This window comes from Miniopterus schreibersii (genome assembly GCF_964146895.1).
Source record: "Miniopterus schreibersii genome assembly, chromosome: 4".
In the NCBI taxonomy this organism is placed as follows: domain Eukaryota; kingdom Metazoa; phylum Chordata; class Mammalia; order Chiroptera; family Miniopteridae; genus Miniopterus; species Miniopterus schreibersii.
Genome location: NC_138105.1, coordinates 94,105,459 through 94,127,022, shown reverse-complemented (window position 1 = coordinate 94,127,022; position 21,564 = coordinate 94,105,459). Strand labels below are relative to the sequence as shown.

The following is a 21,564-nucleotide window of genomic DNA, read 5'->3' as shown; positions in this document are numbered from 1 at the left end:
CAAAACCAAATTAAACTGATCGGAAACCGCTGGGTGTCTTTTTTCCTAAACTGATTCACTCCCCCTGCCCCCAGCCCCAGCCCTCTGACCTCCTTTCTTTCTGTTCTCTGGCCTCACTCCCGACACTGGAGTTTGGAAATACCTGGGGGACCGCTGGGGTGGGCCCCAGAGCCTCCGGGAGAAGAGACAGAACTGAAAAGTACCGAAGGGCTGAGGAAAGATGCCAGACCCAGAGGTCACATATTGCGTGACTCCACTTACTGACCCACGCAGGGCGGGCACACCCAGCGATGCAGAGCAGGGTCTCGGGGTGCAGGGGGCAGCGGGGGAGTGGCAAGTCCCTCCTGAGGGTGACGAGAGGTCTGGAACTAGGCCTCTGGAGGTGGCGGTTGCTCAACAGCTCGAATGTACTTAAGGAAACTGAATCCTGAACTTTAAAGGGGTTAGTTATGTAAATGTCGCCTCACTTTAAATAAAACACACAGACACTAAAAGGAGGGGGCGTGTGAAGAGGAAGGAAGCTGGGCAGCTGACCGAGGCTTTCGTAAGAGCCTCGAGGACGGCACGGGGCCCCGTGTGGGTTAACCCCTGCGTGTCCAGCGCAGCGCGGCCAGGCCGCGTGTCCGGTGCCCCAGCTCAGGACCTGCCCGGAGCCCGCCCGGCCCTGGAAGCTGCGTCTCCAAAGCCGCGGCCCAACCCTGGGCTCCCTCGTCCAAGAACCATTTTAAAGAGAGAGCCCCTACCTGTTTCAGGAGCTTGAAATAAAGGGGAATGAAGCAAAAGGAGGGGAGAACATTTTTTGTTGAGGATGCCCGGCTCGCCAGTTCAAAAGCACTGCAAGTGGACACTGCCCTTTCTAAATGGAGCTGAATTCCTGTTTGGGCCCCAATCCTGCTGCACATCAACAACTTAATCTCATGCAGCTGAGTCTGCCTCTCCCTTTCCCCAGATCGCACCTGAATTCCAGGGGCCCCCCGTCCTGCGAAGGCGTTCCTGCGAGCTGGAGCTGCGGCTGTGTCCGCTGCTCCCCCGGCCCCCTGGCCCTCTGCCTGGGCCGCTTCTGCCCTCTGTCTATCCGGCAGGTCTTTGACGGGTCTGTAGGTGTTCTGTGCTGCTTCTCTGCTCCCTGTGGCTGTCCTGGAACATATTTGCATAGAGTGGATAAATCACACCACTTACATGCTCACATATGCGCGCGCACACACACACACACACACACACACACACACACCCCTTTCACACACACAAACACACCAAGCAGCTGAAACCTGCGTAGTAGAGATGTTATCTCCACAGATACCCTGGGCCCAAAATACCCTGTCCCAGCCATCCTGCTAGGACATTTGGCCCACACACAGTGAAGGTTTGCAGGCATGGGGTCCATGGGCACCCCCCACCAGTTGCATGTTCAGTTTACCGTCGGACTGTGGGAGGCCAGCTGATCCCCTCATTTCTAACCTCCTAGCGACACCTCATAGTAGTCCCCCAGTAAAATCACTCTGAAAAGAAAGCGTCAGGCCATGACCCCTGTGTCCAGATACCTCCCAAGGGTCGTCACTGGGTCTAAGCTTGTGTCACTGAGTCCTGGCATCATCTGAACCAACAACCAGGCCAAATGGATATTCTCAGCCAGCCTTCCCCTGCCGGGGCTGCCGGGCTCAGATTCACGGAGCCTTCCACACGCCACCCTTTATCTCGGAGAAGAGAACTCTCCTCAGCCTCCGGGAAAACTGAGATGCTCCTTTTGAGCCTAGTGAGGGTCTCACTAAACCGAACCGAATACAACGGGAGAAGCCCTGGTTACAGTCCTCTCCCTCCCCAACTTCCCCCACCGCAAACTCACCTACACTGACCCCCACGACTCCTGCGCCCTCCTGCAGCACGGGGCAGGTCCTCGGCCCACCTGGGCTCTGCCTCTCGGGGAGTCCCCTCACCAGGCAAGCTCTGTCATCAAGCAGCTTCACCCTCTCTTTCTGACCCCCCTCACCACCTAGGGTTCCTTTTTAGAAAGAGGCAAAATTAAGCTTAGAGGTGAAAAGCAGGAGGGGAGAGGGAAAGAGGGAAGGAGAAGGGAAGGGAAGGGAAGGGAAGGGAAGGGAAGGGAAGGGAAGGGAAGGGAAGGGAAGGGAAGGGAAGGGAAGGGAAGGGAAGGGAAGGGAAGGGAAGGGAAGGGAAGGGAAGGGAAGGGAAGGGAAGGGAAGGGAAGGGAAGGGAAGGGAAGGGGAGGGGAGGGGAGGGGAGGGAAGGGAGAAGGGAGGGAAGGAAGGAAGGAAGGAAGGAAGGAAGGAAGGAGGGAGGGAGGGAGGGAGGGAGGGAGGGAGGGAGGGAGGGAGGGAGGGAGGGAGGGAGGGAGGGAAGGGAGAAGGGGTGGGAGGAATGGGACTGGCTCCTTCCCCAAGAAGCACGGCTGCCTGTCTTTCTTCCAACTTGACACTTCTGCCAGCTGATGCCGCCCCCTCTCCCCTCTTCACAGCCAGACATTTGGGGGGGGGAAGGTCTACATTTGTCTCTACTGCTTCGCCTCCTATTTATTTATTTCTCAGCTGGCTGCAATCTGGCTTCCGTCCCCTTGTATCCACTAGACCTGACCTGTGCTCATCTGAAGCTTCCTTATGGTTAGGTCGGTGCTTGACATTTTTGGCAGAAACACCAATGCGGCGACGTGGTGTGCTTCTCAGGGCAACCCATCGGGAGGTACAGTTTGACCCGGTGTTGGTGACAGAGACTTTATTGCTTGGTTACATGGCATCTGCCCAGTCTCTATGTTTTCAAGTTAGCATTTAACCATTTTAGTTTTGCCTTAAACCACAAAAATGTGTATTCATTCACTAAACTTCAGGCCAAGGTTTTTCCTTTGAGTCTAAGTCTGCTAGCTGGATCTCAATGCATTTCCTGGATTACGTGGTCTAAGATTTTCCATTTCAGTTTCTTTGAAGGGGAGCAAGGACTCGGCTTCAACACCAGCTAAGTGCTGAGTTACTCTAGTTTTATTTCCCCAATCTTTTACAGAAGTGACTTGACATTACCCATTTTTTTCCCCAAAGCTTTCAACTTGGTTTTTGTGGTAACGGTTCTTTTGTACATTCCTATTCATTGGTAGGTATAATTTTAAACTATTTTGTATAATTGCAATAACAAGTGCAACTGGCATAAGCAAGTTTAGGAAAAAATGCAACGGACAGATATTGGTAAGCATGCGACTCAACTGATGGGAATGAAAGCTGCGGGCACTCCGGCTCACAAGCTCTCAGTATGCTGTGGGTATTGGTATATTTTCCAGAGAATGGGAGGTGTGAGTGAATCTAGCAAGGCAACTGAGTAATAGTTAGCAGAGCTTTTGCTGTTAACTAAATCTCCCAAAATTGAGGGACATGGGTTTTCCAATTAAAAAATCCCACCACGCACACAGTAAAATAAATTAATTCACCATTGAGAAATACTTTATTGGGATAAAGAATGAATCCTAAAAGAACCCAGAGAGTGAAAAAAACATTCACCTATAAAGCAAAGGGAATCATAATTGCATCAGATTTTTCAACAGGCTTCAAAATTCTGATGGAAAATTATTTTACATCAAGACCTTTGTACCAAACTACGAACTGAGCATGAAGGGAGCCCAGTGACATATTCGGTTAGGCCAGGCCTCCCAAGCTCTCCGTCTTGTGGACACAGTGGGGAGCACACAATGAATTCGGGAGCACAAGGGAAGACTTGGGATCTGGGAAACAGAGGGTCCAACCCAGAAGCGAGGCAAAGAATCAGCCATCCAGGCTAGAGAAGAAAGATGTAGGGAAGCAGAAAAGGGGTCTTCAGGGGGAGAAATACAAAGCATGGAGCTGATTATCCGATGTCTTTGAACATTTAAAAGTCTTAAAGAGAGGCACTGAACAGATTTGCAAGAGCCCTGGGAATAGAGAGCAGTCAGTACCTTGAAAACTAAGCAAATAACAAATATTGAAGTACCTCATTAACAAGAGAAGAACAGCAGCTGTACAAAAAAAAAAAAAAAGGCATCAGAGCATAATTTTTATCTATATAGAGTAATATAAACCCTGTCTACTGACTGAACAAAGAATTACGCAGAACTAGAATGTGAGCTTTATGAGAACTGGAACCTCATCCTATCCACTGTTACATCCCAGGATTTAAAACAGCGTTGGCACACTGGAGATTTTTCTTTATTCTTTTTTTACCTTTATTGTTGAGAGTACTACAGATGTCCCCCCGCCATTGCCCGCCTCCACCTGGATCCCACCACACCCCAGGCCTTTACCACCCTATTGTCTGTGTCCACGGGTTATGCGTATATGCATATAAATTCTTTGGTTAATCTCTTCCCAGCTCCCCCCAGCCCCCTTCCCTCTAAGATTCTTTAGTCTGTTCCAGTCCTCTGGCTCTATTTTATTCTTCAGTTTATTTTATTACATTCCTTATTCATTTATTTTGATTTTTAGATTCAACTGTTGATAGATATGTATTTATTGCCATTTTATCATTCATATTTTTATCTATTATTATTATTATTATTATTATTAAAGAAGACCCTTCAACATTTCTTGTAGTACTGGTCTGGGGTGATGAACTCCTTTAGCTTTTTCTTGTCTGGGAAGCTCTTTATCTGACCTTCAATTCTAAATGATAGCTTTGCTGGGTAGAGTAGTCTTGGTTGTAGGTCTATGCTCTTTATCACTTTAAAATATTTCTTGCCACTCCTTCTGGTCTGCAAAATTTCTATCGAGAAATTAGCTGACAGTCTTATGGGTGCTCCCATGTAGTAACTAATGCTTTTCTCTTGATGCTTTTAAGATTCTCTCTTTGTCTCTAACCTTTGATACTTTAATGATGATGTGTCTTCCTGTGGGCCTCTTTGGGTTCCTCTTATTTGGGACTCTCTGCACTTCCTGGACTTGTAAGTCTATTTCTTTCCCCAAGTAGGGGAAGTTTTCTGTCATTAATTTTTTCAAATAGGTTTTCAATTTCTTGCTCTCTTTCCTCTCCTTCTGGTACCCCCATGATGTGAATGTTGGTCTCACAGGCTCCTTATACTATCTTTATATTTTTAGATTCTTTTTTTCTTTTTGCTGTTCTGATTGCTTTTGCTTCCTCATGTTCCAAATCATTGATTTGATTCTTGGTGTCTTTTCTACTGTTGATTCCCTGTAAATTATTCTTCATTTCAGTTAGTGTAGCCTTCATTTCTGACAGGTCCTTTTTTAAATCATTGATGTTCTCACTAAGTTTCTTGAAGTTTTCTCTAAGTTTCTTGAGCATCCTTACAATCATTGTTTTAAACTCTGTATCTGGTAGTTTGCATGCTTTCATTTCATTTAGCTCTTTGTCTGGAGATTTCTCCTATTTTTTCATTTGTGACATGTTTCTTTGTCTCTATATTTTGTCTGCTTCCTTTTGTTTGTTTCTATGTATTAAGGAGATCTGCTAGGTCTCCTGGAATTGGTAGCATTTCCAATTGCCTTGTGTAGTAGGTGTCCTGTAGGGCCCCGTGACTCAGTCTCCCCAGTCACCTGAGCTGGGTACTCTGGGTGTGTCCCCGTGTGGGCTGTGTGCACTGTCCTGGTTGAGCCTTGGTTGATGTTGGTGTGGTTGGGAGGAACTGACTCCCAGGCCAATCCATTGTGAGGACCAGCTGCAACTACAGCAGGAGAACTGATGTGCAGGAGACACCCCTATGGAGTAGGACTTGCTTCAGTGAGGCTTTGGTGCTCACCAATTCTGCCCCTTGAGTGTGTCACTTGTGGATGTGGTAGGGTTGTAATCTAGCATGGTCTGAAGCTAACCACCAGGTGCCCTTGCTCTGGGGCTTCCCTGGAGGTGCAAAGTCAGCTTTGTGCCTGTGCCCTCCTAGGATCACCCAGCACGAGCTACAGAGCAATCTGCAGATGGCTGCTACTTGTGTTTGGCTTGGAGGTGCCCAGGAGAGGCCAAGCTGTGTGACCCTTGGCAGGCTGCTGCTAGTGCTGGGCCTAGGGCCACTTATCAAGAGGTATAGGGCACGCTGAGGCCAGCTGCTGCTTGTTTAAGAGAACTCAGGAAAGTCTGAATCCTGAGCCAGGACCAGCTATTCATATGGAAAAACCACTACAAACAGCTTGGGTGGGGCTGCAAATTGGGTGGGGCCGAGTCTCAGGTAATCACTAGGGCAGGATGAACAGTGTGGACCAGGTTGATGGAGACTCAGATATGGTGCTTGCCAGTTGGCTCTGTGGCAGGGAGGTCTCAGCAAAGGAGCAAAGACTTCCGCCAGCACTTTTGTGTGGGAGAAAGCTGCCCCCAGTTCTTGCCCTGATGCCAGACAATTCAGTTCCTCTTCGTATGTCCCTGGATCCTTTCAAACTGCTGTTCCAGTGCTGGAGCTCAGAGAGAGTGAGTCCCTGTAAGTCTGTGCGCTAACCCTTTAAGAGGAACTGCTTGGGTCTCCCATAGCTACCATCTCAACTCAGCCACAATCCCCGCTGGTTTTTACAGCCCAAAGTTACGGGACCTTCTCTTCCTGGCACTGGAACCCTGGGCTGAGGGGTCAGGTGTGGGGCTGAGCCCCCTTGCTCTTTGTGGGGGACCTCTGCAGCCAAGATATCCTTCTCAATCAAAAACTCGCCACACGTGGGTGTGGGACCAGCCTGTTCCACGCCTCTACCCCTCCTACCAGTCTCAATGTGGCTTCTTTAATTCTCTAGTTGTAGGGCTTCCATTCAGCCAGCTATTAGGCAGTTCTGCATGATGGTTGTTCTGTATTTTAGTTGTAATTTTGATGTGGTTGTGGGAGGAGGTGAGTACCTGGCTTCCCTACACCGTTATCTTGACCCTCCTTGGCACACTGAAAATGTTTAAGTGTGTTTATCGGTGTTTATATCCCAAGTCCTTCAGATTTCACATTGATTCTCTAACTCAGTCCATAATTAGCGCACAAGCAGTGAACATCCCAGGGGTTAGAGGGAAACAACGAGGAAGACCTTTGCAACACAATCCCTGTGAGGTCCATGATTATCCAACTAGAGGTTCCCGGAGGGCAACTGGCTGCACAGAAACATGTTGCCAGGCCTTATCATCGCCCCCATGGCAATGGCCACGCGGGTGGAGATGCTATCAGTGACATGCGTTGCCATGAATTAAAGTAACTTTAGACCTGAAATCATTTTCCAGGGAAACTGGGCCAAAAGCCAAGCAACTTCTCCCAGTTCCTCTCCCCTAAGGCTGAGGACCTGCTTGCCGCCCAGACAGATTTCTGAGAAAGAAGAGAGAGCACCAGGGACTGTGCTTTTGCTAGGAGAGGTGGGATGACCACCTCGCCCTGGGGCCAACTCTCTGACCCAGTGTGTGCTCTGCCGCGCCCAGCATCGGGCTGGGCTGGCCTCGGGGGCCACATTCTTGCTTCACTTTTTGCCAGCCTTGTCTGCTGCCCCCCACCCCCAAAAAAATATCAAATGAGCCCATCTCAGGTTCTGCTTCTCAGGAAACTGACCAAAAACAGTTGCTAGCAGAAGTGGTCCTAGGAGACAAAGTGCGTGTCACAGCAGTGTGACTGCTAAGACTCGCACCCGCCATGAACGGGACGCGGAAAAGGTGGGGGGGGGATGCTCCAGCTGACGGCCGGTGCTGTCTGAGAGGTCGGGGGGGGGGGGGAACGCTGTCCGAGCAGACCTGCAGGTAGGTGGCTTTTGCTAAGCACCACTGATTTGTGAGAGAAAATTATGGACTCATCGATTGACAGTTTCGGAGGGCCTGCCTGGCCGCATTTAAAGAGACCCTTATCTCTGACATTTGGAGGGCTGACAGCTGAAGACCGGGCACAAGACTGAACTGTAAGAGTGGCACAAGGCACAGAATGCCAGTTCCTTCCTGGGCGCATCCCTTTACACCAAAGACAAGGCCCTGGTAGAAAAGGGAGGACCCTGATTTTGAGGAAAGCCTCTCTGAAGAGATAATCCCAGATACTCCTCACCCCTCTGGGTCTGCAGAGGTGGCCCTGTTCTCTTGCTGGAAGATAGAAACCCCACCCCCACCCCCACCCCCCTGCTTCGCGGGAAAATAAGGCAGTGCAAGGCCTGCCCTCCTTGGGATTTGTCCCACCTCTTCTTCTGGCCTGCAGACTGATTTCCAGGGTAACACCTTAGCCTGGGCCAACTCGGGACGTGCTAGGATACTGGACTGTATACCAGACCTGGCCAAGGTGCACAAACCCAGACGGGAGAACGCTTGTGGGGGACTCCAAGGGTGATGGGCCGAGGCGATGCAGACGTAAGCTAGAGAAGGAGGAGTGTGGTGATGAGGGGGGCCCTCTCCAGTGTCATAGTATTTAACACCCTCCCACTCCCCTACCCCCCGCAGCCCACATTCTGCCTGACCCGTGACCGCTGCAGCCCTCCCACCCTGGCCGGGGCCTGAGCGCGTGCCCCCTTCCCAGGGCAGGGCACGGTGGCCACTGTCCCAGCCCTTGGCACATTCAGCGGCACTGCGGCACGGCCAAGCAGCTGAGCCACCCCCAGTGCGGGCGCCCAGACTGGGGCCCAGGCGCTGTGATAACCGTGGGGCCTCCTTTCTCAGCCAGGCTGCCTCGTGGTGCGGCGCATCCTTGGCCTCGAGCGCTCTCCCTGCCGGTCCTCCTGCGTCTGGCTTGTGCTCCCCCTTCTGACTAGCCTGAGGCACCTTGTTACAAAAACAAATTGTGTAATTTTGGGGATTCCACATCCAAGTTAAACACTCTGATGCTTGCATTGAAAACTGACATTGCACAAGATGGAGAAGAATGGCAATATTCATGGTAATGATTTAAATTTAATTTTTCCTTTACTTAGAACTACGTTAAATAGCAAGTAACAAACAACCATGGCAAGTCGAGAGAAAGATGGTAGAAAAAAGAAAAAGGTGTGATATCTTAATGTCTTTAAAAGCACTTTTTCCCTGTGTTTTTTTTTTTAATTAAGAGGCCCCTCGTTTTCATTTTTCTCTGGACCCCACAAAAATGTAACCAGTCCCGCTCATTCCTTCTCCTGAGAGCACTGCCCCAAATAAGTCACTTAAAAAGCACCCCATCCCTGTCCCGGACTCAGCTCACCTGACATAACACCCAGGCCAGCCCTGGCCAGTTTGGCTCAGTGGTTAGAGCATCAACCCACAGACTGCAGGGTCCCAGGTTCGATTCCCGCCAAGGGCACGTTCCTTGGTTGCGGGCTCCATCCCCGGCCCCGGACGGGGCGATGCGGGCGGCAACCCCTCGATGTGTCTCTCTCACATCCATGTTTCTCTCTGCCCCCTCCCCACATCCCCACTCTCTGAAAAAGCAATGGAAAAAATAGCGTCAGGTAAGGATTAAATAAATAGATAATATCAAAAGAGAAAAACCTATCCAGGAAAGAAAAAGCTAGAATCTGCCCCTTCACCAAAAACAAAACAAAAAACAACAACATGGAAGCAGCAAGAGACGGGCATTTCGTCCTGGGGACAGAGCAGAGCCCAGCTCCGGCTCCCTCTCCGTCTCTGGGCTTCTCGGCCCCTCTGTCCATTCGCGCCGCAGGCAGGTGCCGAGCGCCCGTCAGTAACGGCTCCCGTCCACTGCTCACAACCCAAGTGTCAGACAAGCATTTATCGTGATTTACGGCCAATCCACAGGTCAAGCCAAAGCAGCAGGTGAGGGCACAGCCTCACCGAGGTGAAGTCACTTGCCCAAGGTCACTCATCTAGCAAGCGACAGACTCAGGATTAGACCCCAGGGCCTCCGCTTCTCATCTCTGGGCCACCTGACCTGTGTGCTCTGCACTAGCCTTGGGGCTAGAGGGCTGGACAAGACAAGACATAGTTCTAACGGGGGCACAGTGTTAGTGAGATGTTGGCTTATTTACACACATCCCAGGTAAGTGATCTTTTCGAAAATCTTGCATTCAATCCGAAAAACTCTCAAAAGAGCAAGGGAGCTCAAAGCCAGTCCAAATCTGCACCCCGCCCCTACCCCCCACGTTTCGCACACCCGGTGGGGTCAGCCCCGCCTCCTGGAACCAGACAGCTCTAGGTAAGGGCTCCCCTTCCCACCCTAGGAACTTTCACCAGCAGTTACTATTGGAAATAACACCCTCACCATCTGTTCCTCCGCGACCGCCTCTCTTTGGTCTTGTCCTGCCCTGAGAGCAAACCAAGCCAGTGACAGCCCCCTGACAGGGGCGAACCCTGCCCGTGGCCCTCAAAGCTTCTGCCAGGACCCGGCTTCCAGACCCCTCACACCCAGGCCGCTTCCTCCTCTCGCTCCAATACAGTCAGATCTATTGCTCGAGAATCCCTTGATTCCAGTGTCAGAAACCAAAATCAGTTTGATTTAAGGAAAGACAGAACAGAGGAGCTGGGTTTATTTGCTCCAGTAACTAAAAATCCAAGCCTGACAGGATGGAGAACCCAACATGACAGGAGAGTAGGGTCCCTGTCCCTGGGCTTCAGCCTTTGTTCAGCGCCCTCTAGACGGCTGAAGCTGAAGCAGAAGCAGCCAGCTTACGTCCCCAGGGCTCAGCGTCCCTGGAGGGGAAAGGAGGCCAATAAAAATGCCAAAAAACCAACCTCATCGGTCTAGTTTCAGATTTTATCGCCACCCTTGAGCCAGTCACTGTGGCCGGAGGAATGAGACACACTGGCCGGCTGCACGCTCACCTGGACTTGGAACAGGGCCTGAGAGCAGGAGGTTGGTTTCCCAAAGAAAAGAAAAGTCAGGTTACTTTTAAAAGGAGTGAGTGGACACTGGGCAGGCAAAATCCACAGGTGCCTTCTAAACGCCCACAGCCTAAAACCCGGTGACGGTGAGATTTCAATTCCTTTCGTCCTGCCCTAAAGAGGAAGATGCTTTCTGGGGCTCCAGCGAGAACTGAGTGTGACTTGGGTTCAAGTTCAGATTTCCTCACTCAACACTGACGCCTTCCTGTTGAGACTGGAGGCAAAGGGAAAGGAGACACATGGCAGGTCAAGTGGGTTCCTTTGACCTCCCAGAACCTTGGTGGGCTGCCAGTCCCAGAGACGCTCGTTTCGGGGGAAAGGGAATTGGGGACTGGTGAGACTCTCTGGAGGCCCTCAGGGGGAACTGATGGAGAAAGAGCTGCTTCCAAGTGATCAGTTTACACAACTCACTCCCGGGTTGGCCTCACTTTATGTAATATACAGGTTAGTGATTTTTTAAAAAAATCAAATTATAGTTTAAATGCACTGTGAAAACAATAATATAATAAAAACTAGCTCCTATTTATGAAGTATCCTCTATTCACAGGGATATTTTAAAAGTCTATGAAGTAGGTTTTATTATTCCCACTTCACAGATAAGAAAACTGAGTCTCAGAACATGCCCATGGTTGGTAAGTGACAGCAAGGGTTTGAACCCAGATCTGTCTGCCCCCAAAGCCCCCCCTGTTATTTTTTAGCACATGTTCTAAAGGGAAGGAACCCCATGACAGTGATGTTTATCACATTGTTGATAACGCCTCATAGTTTCAATCTTGAGCATTTAGGTTTTTATATCCAAGTGTGTTTATAGTAAAGTGGGAATCAGTACTGAACAGTCCTCAACACTGAAGTCACAGACACACGCGACTTTGTTCATCCCCTCGACCACGCTTTGTGCTCTCCCGCGCCTTCCAGGTGGAGTTTAGCACCGTGGTCAAGAGCATCGGCTATGGCACCAGACGACAAGACCCAGCTCCAAACAGCTTTGAAGTGACTTCGAAAAAGGCGCTTATCCATTTGGGGGCCTTAGTTGTCCCTTCCACAAAATTAGCTACAATAGAACCCATGTCATAGGACTTTTATGAAGATCAAACGAAATAATCTAAGTAAAACTCTCAGCACCATACCTGGTATATAGTCAGTGTCCATAAATGTTCCTCCCCGACTGTAAGCTCATGAGGGCAGGGAGCGCGTGTGCTTTTTATCACCATTGCAACCCTGGAGCCTGGTACAGTGCCTTGCACACGGGAGGCACTCGGTGAACATCTATTTAAGCTAGCTCATTTACTCCTTAACAATGCCGCAAAGTGGGGACAGAAAATAAAATAATTTTAAGTAATGTTAAGTGTGAGGAAGAAAAACAAAGCAAAGGACAGAAGGTGACAGGAAAAGAGGGGGGGAGGGTGTGTTGTAGATACACCTTCAGGAGCTGAGTCAATCAAGGAAAAAGGCAAGTGTGGGCCTAACGGGGGGTGTGATGGACCAAATGTTTGTGTCCTTCCAAAATTCATATGTTGAGCCCTATCCTCCGATGTGGCTGTATTTGGAGTTGGGGCCTCTCAGGAAGCAATGAAGGTGAAATGAGGTCCTAAGGGCGGGGCTCTGATCCAACAGGATTAGTGTCCTTGTAAAGAGAGATGTTGCTCCCTGCCCCCAGCCCTCTGTGCGAAGGCCCCTAGGAAAGGCCCTGTGAGCACACGGGGAGCTGGAGGCCCCCTACAAGCCAAGAGGGGAGGCCTCAGACTGAAACCGATCTTGTCAGCACCTTGATCTTGGACTTCCCAGCCTTCAGACTGAGAGAAAGAAGTTTCTGTTGTTTAAGCCACCCAGTCTGTGGTATTTTGTTACTGCAGCCCACCCGACTAAGATAGAGCATGTTCTAGGAAAAGGGATATCAAGTGCAAAGGCCCCGAGGGACCTTAGTGTCTAAGGAACAGCAGAAGGCCAGTAAAAGACCCAGGGAGAACCGGGTAGGACAGGCATCTGAGAGCCAGACCAGTCCTACCCCCTGACCCTGACAGAATGTCAAGAAGCCCTCACCCCAAAGGACACCATTATCACCACCGTCAGGATAATTAACACAGACTATTGACTTCCTCAAACTTATGTCAAGTGTAAACAAATGCCTTTTTAGAAAACGAAGAATTTTTTTAGTTATGTAACGCAATCTGTGGATAAATCATAGTCATGCCACGCAAACTCAGTTTCCACACAAATCAGATTGCTTTGCCCAGGGCGCCCACATTGAGAAATTCTGAAGCAACTGCTGGAAACAGTCCCTTTCCTCTCCCTGAGGCAAAGGACAAGTACGTTCCAGCTCTGAGCCACCAGCGCCATGACCCTCAACCCCGAGCCGGCCTCAGGAACAGCAATGGGGAGGGTCCAGCTTCTCTGCGCCACTCAGTGTGGCTGAGCCTGTTTTTCATTCCAGCGCTACGGTGGGTCAACAGACCTGCTGAATGTTGAAATCACTGGAGGGAATTAAACAGGCAGGACCGGACTTGACCCCCGGAGAACGCAGGAGGGAGGGGTTATGCAGATGGTCCCTCCTGCGATGCCAGCACTGCAAAGTTGGCCTTGGTGTCTGTCTACTTTCCTCCTGATTCCAGTGAATCAGGGGGTCAGATAGGTTGGGAAATCAAACACAGAGGTGGATGCCGGGCCTTCGCTTTCCATCTCAAGTGGTGGTTTGCAGCAGGGAGCAATTCTTCCCACCCTGTCTCCACACCCCGGGGGCCCATTTGGCAATACGTGAAAACTTTTTTGATTGTCACAAGTTGGGGTCAACGGAAGTGCTACCATCCTGTAGGTAGAGACCAGAGATATTGCTAAACATCCTGCAGTGCCCAGGACAGACAGCCTTCCACACAAAGACTCGTCCAGCCCCAAATGTCTATTATGATTTAAGAGAATGAGAAGAAGAAAAGGAAATTCAAATATTTAAGGGCTTTTCATGTGCCATATGAGCTACACACACATATATCATTCAGTCTTCATACCAACTCCACAAAGTGAGGCCCATTTCCCAGATGAGAAAGTGGAACCCAATTAAGTGGGGACTTCACCCAGCTAGCGACTGGCGAAGGAGGGATTTGAACTTAGCTCTGAGTGATTCTCACTAGATCTTGCGCCCAGTCAACCTCATACCTGGTGCCTAGCAGAAGTTCAATAGAGACTTACTTGAATTAATAATGGATATAAGTTAGTGAACGCAGGAGCCAATGGTCCTGAAGTACATGCTCATTTCTCCCCACCACTCCTTGAGAATAATAAACATCCTTCCAGGGTTCTGGTCAGGGTGACATGTTGCATATGCCAAGGAAGAGAAATCTCTCTAGGACAACTCCAGTCAAAATAGAAGCTTGCAGTGAGAATGCAGAGGTGTTCTGGAAAGGAAGCACCATCAGGACTTAGGGCTCGGAAAGCACCGGGAATCAGAGTGCCCCACACTCTCTGTTATCTCTGTATCTTGGTTTCCTCTCCCCAAAGAGGACTTGCTTTGCTTTGTTTAATGATCTTGCATATGGTCCAATATAGCGGCCTCAGCTCCATTCTGACTCTGCAAGTCCCCAGGGCCCCTCAGATCGGCCCTTAGCCAACCAGCTTAGTCTGTCATATCCTAGTTGCACATCCCCGGGGAAGGATTACCTTGGTGTAGCCTAAGCTGACCTTCAAAATGATTCTGGCCGCAGCCAAACAACTGCAATTTCACGAGACACTCTGAAGAACTGGCTAAATGAGCCTTTCAAGCCTGAAGACCATGAGCAACATAATAAAATTGTTCTTGTTTTAAGCAACATGTTTTGGGTGATTTATTACCGTTAAAGAGCAAAATTCAACCAAGTACTTGTGAAGAGCTAATTGGCTTTATTAAGTGATTCACTAACTGGACAACATCCCATCTAGCAACTAGGAAGGTGCTCCAAGTGGTTGTACCGAATGGAAGGTTTTTATAGGCAGAAGTGTTACTGGTGAAAGTGGAATTCTTGGGGTGCTGCGAGGAAAAGAATTTCATGAGGCTCACATGGGAGGATGGGGTTTCATGGAAAGCTTTATTGATGATGTAAAATTAATCAATTTCTAGGGAGACCTTGGCTCCCTTCCGAGGTCTCATCTCAGTTTTGCCAATCTTGCCTTCAGCAGGGCCAGAATTAAGGCCACTTCCCAGAGTTTCTGCTCCCTTTTTAAGTCCAGTCCACTCCAGCATCTGCCTAGCTCAGCTTGTGATCCCAGCTACAGTCCATTGTGTGTGGGGTCTGCAGGGCCATATGGCTATGGAGAGAGAACAGGTGAGCACACAGGTGAGTGTAGTCACCGAGCAAGAGAGAGCAAGTGTAGAACAAGGTGAGCAAGAGCAAGGGTGCGAGAGAGCCTGGCCGGTGTGGCTCAACGGTTGAGCATCGACCTAGGATCCAGGGGATTGCAGTTCGATTCCCGGTCAGGGCACATGCCCGGGTTGTGAGTTTAATCCCCAGTCAGCGGCGTGCAGGAGGCAGCCGATCAATGACCCTCTCATCACTGATGTTTCCATCTTTCTCTCTCCCTCTCCCTCTCTCTCTAAAAATCAATAAAAACAGAGTTTAAAAAACAGAACTATTTTTAGCTAGGTTACCTTCTTTTGGAAGAAAGGGATGACAGGGGTTTTGTCACACTAATTATCTCACTAACATGGATCAGGAAATTCCAGACTAATTGGTTTAAAATTCCACTCCTGGGAGAGGCTGAAGCTACTATTAGGGTAGTTATTAAGTTTTGGTTTCGTGAGGTAGCTTAGCAAAAGTGACTTCATTTTGGCCTGTTTCTGCTGTGTGTTTTTTAACAGTATCCAGCAGTAGATAACTGGAACCAAGTTTGGTACTGAAAGTGGGTTGTTGCTATAACAAAAAACTACACACGTGGCATCATTACAATTCTGCTCGATAGTCCAACATCCAAGTCACAATATCACAATCCTGTGTTTGACCAGAGGACAGAAGCTGGAAGGGCCCCCAAGAGCCTGTTAGCGAAAGTCTAAAGGACCTTGAGAGTAACTTAGAGGAAAGTGAGGAAAATGCTCCTGGAAGTTGGAGGAAAGGGAACCCTTGTGGGTGCTAGAAGGTTTGGTGATAGTGTTGTCCGCTGTCATGTGAAAAGTAGGAAATATTCCATAACGAACATGAGGATCTGGCCAATCTGCAAAATGCAAAGGAGAGAACGCAACTAAAAAAAGGAACTTTTTTGGTTTTCAGGCAACCTTTAGGGGGTATGTAAAAGAGTTTTCTGGATTTGAAAGTAAATCTACTTCTCACTCCCAGCCTCTCCAGAGGGCAAACTGTTCTTACTCTCCTCTAACCTGGTCAAAGCCCTGACAAATACTCTTGTGGGTGTCCCAGGCCCAGGAAGAGGCCAGCTGTAATTTAGCTGCCCCTGATTAAACACGGCGTTAGGAAGTACATGATGGCTCCCAGGTCATACTCCCCCATAAAGTACCTACTGAACTGCCTTTGTTGTCAATAATTATCGGTTGCTATAAGCTTCTAGAAGGATGAGAGTTTCCGGGTTGCATCTGAAGGACTTATAGGTCCAAATGCGGCCAATTTAATTATTCGTGAGCCACCATTCAGGGCAAGTCTCATGCTAGGTTTGGGGACACCAAACCTAGCGTAAGTCACAATCCTAGTTTTCAAAAAGCTCCTCTGGTATTGAAGGGGACAGGCAAGTAAATAGACCTCTGTATTAATATGCAATGAGTGGCAAAAATAGAAGCATGTACAAGGACCAGAAATAGCATAGAAGAAAGGAAGACTTTCTGGAGAAGGGGATTTCTGGGCTAGGTTTTAAGGTATGAATAGGTGTTCAATGGGATCTCAAGAAGAGAGCCTTACACATATAAAAGGGGTGATTCCTCAGGCATAGCACGTCCTCAGTTTGCTATCAGCAGTTTTTGTCTTATGGGAGCATGTAATGAAGGATATGCAGATGCAAGAAATGCAACGAAATAAGTTCACAGTGGCCAATGATGATGGGTCTTATATCCTAAACTAAAAGGCTGGGATTTTATTCTGAAGACAATGTGGGGAAGAGGCATGGATCTAAGTCCTGGAAATAATAGTTTGATTTGCTCTTGAGAAAACACACTCTGGTATCAGTAAGGAGCGTGGATGGGGAAAAGCCAGCCAGGAGGCAAAAAGGGCCTTGAAGAATATAAATGTGAGAGATTCAGGGGCTGGTGCGCAGCGGGGCTGGGCAGGAAGAGCAGGCATGAGGTAACAGCAAAAGGCCTTGGTGACCGGTTGGACGTGGCTGTGAGGGGGCGAGAGGAGTCCAGGGCGATTCCCAGCTTTTCTTTGGGTGAGTGGGTGGAAGGTAGTGCCACCAGCTGGGGTGTGGCCTTTCGGCAAGAGAAGAGGGTGGGAGGGTGACAAGTTCAAGAATGTGCTCGTTGAGGTTCAAGTGCCAGGAGGTGGGGATCGGCAGGCGGAACACAGCCCCAGAGAGGGCGCTTTCCTGGTCCCATAAGGAAGCGCCGGGAGGACTCGTTCCTGGGCAGGGCTGAAGCATGCGACACGCCGCCAGCTGCTCCAACAAGCTGGTCCTCCGACGGAGCGCGGGTTGTGTCACCAACCTGAGGACACGGCCCTGCAGAGCAGCCCGGCCAAGGCAGAGCCCTGATTTCCCACTTAGCCACTTCCTGTGCTCCTCCTCCTTGGGAAGGGGCACTGCCATGCACCCCAAAGCTCAAGCCAAACCCCACAACCTCTTCATGCCCCCCTTTCCCCCCATCCACCTCATGTAATTCATCTTCTGCCGCCTCATTCTCTCAAATGGCCCCGTCGCTCCGATCCCCCTCCCGCCTGCCTTCTCCGCAGCACTTACTCTCTCTAAACATGCACTGTCTACTTTCTGCCGCCTAAAACAGTGTCACGCACCTGTCAGCCCCTTTCCTGCCTATGTCGCCTCTGGAATATAAGCTCCAGGAGGTGGGGGCTTTGTCCTGTCCCTTCTCTATACTCGTAATCCCTAGAACAATGCCTGGCACACTGTAGGAGCTCATACACATTTGTTTAATGGAATTTTAAAAATATATATGTTTTATTAATTTTTTAGAGAGAGAGGAATAGAGAGGGGGGAAGAGAGAGGGAGAGAACCATCCATCAGCTGCCTCCTGCACGCCCCCTACGGGGGATGGAGCCTGCAAGCCGGGCGTGTGCCCTGCCAGGAATCGAACTGGCAGCCTTTCGGTCCACGGGATGGTGCTCAACCAACTGAGCCACACCAGCCAGAGATGTTAAATCTGTAGCTCCCCTGATTCAAGCCCCCACACAGCTCCCGGAGCCCCTCGGACTTGGCGACTGAGTCCACGTAGGCCAGGACGGCGAGGCAGGAACCTGAGGTGACCAGTCTTTCCACTTCCAAGTCATGGCACCTCTCCAATCCACACATTCTCCACAAAGCTGCCAGAGCAGCCCTCTCAAGTCACAGACCATGTCACTGCCCTACTTAAAATCTTCCAGAGGCCCTCAAGGCCTAGCACTCCAGCCTCTCCAACTTCACCTCCAATCACTTCACTCCCTGCTCTCTCCCTCCCACACTCCGCTTCTGTTCCCCAAACCAAACCTACCTCCAGTGCCAGTCACACCCGTCTTCCCCAGCAACCTGCATGGATCTCAGCTCCTACGCCACCTCCTCCGAGAAGCCTCCCGCCATCCAAACTAACATTGAGCCTCCTCCCCTCCCACAACGCCAGGCACCCTCCAGCGCGCCAGCCTGATTCTTTCACTCGCGTCTCTCATCACAGCCTCTTCTTGTTCACTGATTTGCTGACTTGATTTTTGTTTCTCTTTTTATCACCTTTCTTCCCCCCAACATGCCTAGAACATAGTTAAAACTCAGTTACTATTTGTTGCATGAAATTGTGCTCCCACTATCACGGTGGTGGCAGTGGTGACGGTGATGATGACAGCAACGATGCCGATGATGCTCATACTAATGATCCTCTCCCACGATGGGACGCTGGTTTGTGTGTGTGGATCCAAGGACTGGCTAGAGCATGTGCTTGACCACCTAGAGGCAGAATCCACTGTTACCAGCTTTGTCTGGGCTTTGAAGCTGGGTGTGTGTGCGTGTGTGCGTGCGTGTGTGCATGTGTAATTCATGCCAGGAGGCCTCATAGTCATCATTAGGTGCAATGTACCACCTGTCTGCATGAATATCCACTTAGTAAAAGCAAAATGAGATTGTGTCAGGTATCCTCCATCACTTAGCAAGATGGGGTGGATTTGTTGTGTTCGGTAGACAATAAATATTGAGAAGACAAGATGCTCTTCCCAGCTCCCACACTCACTCTGCCAGGAGGGGCCGTGAGGACAAGCCAGAGAAGAGAGAAAATGCAATTAACCCGACAGTGCTGGAGGGAGGGGCTGGGGCTGACAGCCAACAGGGGCTGCGGGAGACAGATTCTGGCCAGAAACTAAAGCAGGGCGACCTGTCTGTTTTAATAACACTGGGGAAAACTTAAAGGAAAACATAGTTGAACACATCACATATTGCTCCTGAATAAAAAGAGAACCTGGAAAAGCAGAGATGGGAGAAATCTCAGGCAATCATTTCATTTTACAGATGGGTAATTTGAAGCCCAGAGAGGAGAAAGGACTTTCCCGGGTCACACAGAAATTCCACGGTCGTTCTAAGATTAGAATTCTCACTACTTGAAGTCCACTGTTTTTCTGGCACGTAACATCACAGGGGTAAACCTAACTTTTAAGCTGCTTTAAGTTAAATCATCCATGTGTATGTTCATCTTTGTAGCCAGAGAAACTAACAAGATCCCTAAGTCCAAAACTCACCCAAATGCCTATGGCTTTTCATTTCTAGCTCTCCTTTCTCTTGGACCATAGCCAGCCTATCATAAGGCACACTTATCACTTTTGCTTTGACTTGCAAGCTGATGATATCAAAAAAAGGGAGGAAAACAACCGAAAGGCACATGTTGATAGAGAACAGGGTGTGCACACAAGACTTACAGAATCAGTGGGTGAATCATATGGCATAGTGAACACTCTTTGAAGCCAAATTAGAAATCATGACTCACACCCAATAAAATTGTGGGAAAACAAAACCCATTTGAGAACATGTGGGGTCCAGTGTGGGATAAAGTAACAGGAGGGTAAACAAGGGTAAGTCTACCACTCAGGGCTCTAAGTTATCAGGCCACATTATCTGGGAGCTCTGAAGGATGTTTCTATAAAAAAATTTTTAAAAATCTAAATAAGAAAACATATTTCCAAACAACAAATGTGGAAACTGGGATCAAAATAACAAAAGATAAGGGGGCACAGAGCACCAATCAGACCTAGGGCCTGATCCCAAATACTTACCTGAGCAGTCTAGATACCTAACCTTTCTTCCCTGCCCAGAAGATAAAGACGACAGCAATGCAATAATAAAGGTGAGTGGCACCTCCGTGCCAGGCGCTGCATTAAGCTTCTTCTATGCCTCCTTTCACCTGATGCCCGTCTCAGCTGCATGCAGCCTGGTTGGCATCATTATTTCCAATGAGAACCAGAAAGAGATGTAATCGTTGGCCCAAATTTATTACCGAGTCGTAGGACCAAAACGTGCATTCACGTCTGAGTTCTTAATCATTCTGTTTCCAAGGGCGGCAGGTGAGTATTACATTTAAAATTCAAGAAGGAAAGTACCTTGCACAGCGCCAGCTCTTAGAACGTGCTCCCCGTGGGGCAATTTGTGTCCCCTCCTGTCCTTGGTCACAACCCTTGGCTTCCCCGGCACAAGGAAGGGGCAATAAGGCTCAATTCTCCGCCAAGTCCCAAACCGCCTGTTGCCAAAGTCCCCCAACTCCTGGCCGGCTAAGGGGGGGACAGGCGTGGAGGGGAGGCCAGGAGCAGACCCCCAGGGCTGGTCCTGTCCCTTCCCGCTGGAGAACGCGGGACGCAGGAGGCAGAGGGAAAGGGGTGCCCTGGCCTGGCTGCGAGGGAATCGGTGTCCCCTTCGGGGGGCAAGGGGCCGGGCTGCAGGGCCCCTGTGGGGACCGTGCACTGGTGACAAACAGCAGGTGCTCTGCCTGTGGCTTCACTGCTCCCATCCTGCCCCATCTGCAAAACGCCGTGTCAGGTAATATGCGGAATAATAAGTGTACATCGTTCACAAGGCAGCTCAAGTGAATACAATAATTCACAGGCAGTGACTAGCACAGTGCCTGGGACACGGCAGGCGTCCAGGAAGGGTTACCTGTCACTGACGTTGCGTTGTTGTCCTTGCTCCCACTCCAGTTTGTTTGGGTTTTTTTAATTTAATATATCTTTACTGTCTTCAGAGAGAGGGAGGGCGAGGGAGAGAGAAGCGCGGACGACAAAGAGAAACCCTCGGCGGCTGCTGCCCGCGCGGATCGAGCGCGCAGCCCCGCCACGTGCCCGGGTATCGAGCCCCGACCTCCGTCCGGGTCAGGGGTCACGTTCAACCCCAGCCCCCCGCGGCCCCGGCATCAGAGGCGGGGACTCCTCCAGGGGTGACTTTGACTTGCACATGCACTCAACCGTCCCATGGGCACGTCTAGAGGGGGAGACGGCGGCCGTCGGAACAGCCGCGGCACCTGCGGGGCCCCTTCCCCGGCTTCTTTCCGGCGGCGGGTGGGGCCGACCTGGGCTCCCGCGGCCCGCCCCCCTCCATCACCATTGGTCGCCGCCTCACTGGCGTGACCGAGGCCCCGCCCCCTTCTCTCTGGGACCACTCTGAGGCCATCTCCCAAATCGGAGGGGCCTCCAAGGGGGGGTCTCGGAGGAGCCACCGCAATGCATCCTGGGCTTTGTAGTCCATCTACACAGCTCCAGTCAGAGAGCCGGGCCTCGCCACGCAGAG

The 21,564-nt window shown here is 50.1% G+C and overlaps 1 long non-coding RNA gene across 1 annotated transcript in view; it reads right to left on the bottom strand.

Moving 5' to 3' along the window:
• The window catches only part of LOC308556166, a 34,250-nt gene extending 13,104 nt beyond the window's left edge, over window positions 1–21,146 (bottom strand). Inside the window, exons 1-2 of the long non-coding RNA XR_013998684.1 lie at window positions 20,938–21,146; window positions 957–1,137 (exon numbers count right to left, since the gene is read on the bottom strand). This is a non-coding gene — a long non-coding RNA (uncharacterized lncRNA). The remainder of the gene's footprint in view (window positions 1–956; window positions 1,138–20,937) is intronic.
• Between the last annotated feature and the right edge of the window lie 418 nt (window positions 21,147–21,564).